General features: G+C 38.1%; 1 long non-coding RNA gene across 1 annotated transcript; it reads right to left on the reverse strand.

The window, feature by feature from the left end:
• Positions 1–1,362: 1,362 nt before the first annotated feature.
• On the reverse strand, positions 1,363–2,421 carry LOC131536121 (uncharacterized). The gene is made up of 3 exons (XR_009269844.1): positions 2,275–2,421; positions 2,070–2,179; positions 1,363–1,857 (listed from the first exon to the last, which is right to left on the reverse strand). It is a non-coding gene; the product is annotated as an uncharacterized LOC131536121 (long non-coding RNA).
• Positions 2,422–2,628: the final 207 nt, after the last annotated feature.

A 2,628-nucleotide genomic window follows, 5' to 3' on the forward strand; every position in this document is an offset into this window, starting at 1 on the left:
TTACTCATTGTACAGCTCAACAGCAGCTGGGATAGTGGTTGTTAATGCAGGATGGATGTTAGAGGGTTTTATATACACATACATATTTTTTGTTTGTTTGTGTAGCCCTGAGTGTTTATTGCCCCTTTAAGAGACATTGCCCCTTTAAGAGACACAGATAAATATTGCCCCTTTAAATTTTGATTTCGGTAACGGAGTTCTGATAATAAGAGTTACGGTGACATTTGATGATATACTGTTGCGATTGTATTTGTAGAAAGTGTTATTGTTGTGAAACTCAGCTTCACCAATAGAGGGCACCCTAAGCATTACACTAGGCTGAGGATTGGTCGCTGAGGCTAATAGAGTGAAAGAGCGCTCAGTATGTAACGAGTGAGTTTGAGTGTACACGCTACAGAGAGTGTTCCCGATCTAACCTGTCCTTTTCATACTTTTATACAGGTAAGCTGAGAAATTCACCCCCGAGTAAATTACAACAGTATTATGTGCTTATAAAACTGTAGTTCTTGCGAGAAATATATTGATGTTTAATGTTACGTTGGTTCAGAGTTTTTGCACCTAAAATGGTGGACGATCACATTAACAATCCTGATAAAAGATCGTAACTTTTTGCATGAGTGAAAATAAGCAGTTAGTGTTTAAAAATACCATGATTCACACAAAAATGTGAAACAAGTGATAGGTGATGTACTAAAATCGATGTTTCCCAGATAGCAAAATTTGTCTGGCCCACCTCTGGGCCACAACCTTGCTTCACTTCTGGCCCAGTTCTGGCTGGGTCCCCGGCCCAAAATTGGCACACACACTGAAAACCGACTCAAACAATTTCCTCTGGCCCAGATGCGGCCCACGCCCTGTAAAATGACTCTTATTTATTGACGTGGCCCAGATCTGGCCCGCATACTGTAGAGTTACTTCTATTATTTTATGTGGCCCAGGTCTGGCCCAGACACTTTAAACCAGATCTGGCTGAGATTCGGCTTGGTCCCCCGGCCGAATGTGGCCCAGAAACTGCTAAATGTAATTCAGCAGTGAAACACAAATACAACCATTTAAAAACATTAAAAAGGCTTTAATTATAAAATTACCAAATACTTTAAATATATATGAACAAATGCAATACAGTATAAACATTCACACTTTTTAAACCACAAAGTAACAAGTAAATTATATTTACTGCATATATATATATATATACATTGCAATTAATCTCAATCAAACTGCATTCAGGTTATTTTGATTAGGTAAAGAATAACTAATAAATACTAGCTAACTAACACAATAAAACAAAAACATGATAACAAAAACATGATTTTTAAAAATATTTTAAAACGGAGTTATCTGTTTTGCAAATAAACTCTTCATATATAAAACATTGTGTGTCATAATTCAGTTCAATTCTTATCAAATGGTGTCAGTGCAGACAAGTCAATAATATTGCTGAATATTAGGTGTCTTCAACCAAGCAAGACAAAAGGCAACAGTGACAAGAAACCCAAACAAGACCCGGCTCAGTCAGGAAACAGTCTCCTCTGGCCAAACGAATGAACGTGGTGTGATTATTCCAGGCTGCATCACAAGTCAGATTGTGGATTGATATCATTCAGAATATTTCATCCAACTTCTTCTGCATGAAGTAATATCACGCCAGCAGGTGAAGCTGGTAAAAAGGGTCTGCGCAGAGGGCTTGTCTGGTTCTCGTAGTCTTTGCTGAGGATCTGTGCTGGGGCCATCAATGAGGTCTTCACAGAGATCTGTCATGGTCTCCGCTGACAGTCAGGGATGTGTTGTGGTCGTTCCTGGGTGCAGGTCCACCATCTGGTCTGGATACCGACTGGATCAGCTAATTACTGTAACCTAGGGATAAGGGTGAGACGGTATATAAGCAACTAATATAAGCAATGATGTCATTCTTCTTAAAAATTAACATGTACATTAGATATTGTAGGAAGTGTTGCTGCTTACCCTAATTGGTGCAGCATAAAGATCCTTTAAGAGATTTGAATTATAGAAATGTGATAGTGTGTCATGTGTATGGAAGGTTAAAGAGATGGGTCTTTTAAACTCACAGAGTGTGTCTGCCTCCTGAAGTCCACCCTTCAGCTGGAGCCACCTCTTCATAGTCCCCTTGACCTCCATTTCAGCAGCATTAGCTTGAAAGTTTTTTCCAAATTGCAGCCTTGAAATATGTACAAATATATATTGTAAGGTAATTATTTAATCTTAAGCATTACAGCTTTTTACAATCATTAGGACCAGAGCCAGAATTCGCACCTTATATGTTTGATGAATGTTCATGCAGCAGCTCAGAATTTCTGTAAAAAAAATTAAATGAATAAGTGTCAGATTGCATATAACGTTATATAGTGTTCAGATTAAACTTTTAAGTTTGTTTGCTCATAATAATCCCCACCAGAGTAAAATAAGTATGATTTTTAATCACATCATACGGCATATCTATGCTTCAAAAGTTTTCATTCACTCTAAAACTGAACCTGCTCAAGTGCAGCAGACAGATTAGGCCTTCATTCAGGAACAAAAGATGATGCACTTACATTTTACGGCTCCTCTTACGTATCTATAGTGTTTTTCTCTGTCAGAGCTTCCCACACGTCATGTTACCACAAA

This window comes from Onychostoma macrolepis, chromosome 03 (genome assembly GCF_012432095.1).
Source record: "Onychostoma macrolepis isolate SWU-2019 chromosome 03, ASM1243209v1, whole genome shotgun sequence".
NCBI classification, from domain to species: Eukaryota; Metazoa; Chordata; class Actinopteri; order Cypriniformes; family Cyprinidae; genus Onychostoma; species Onychostoma macrolepis.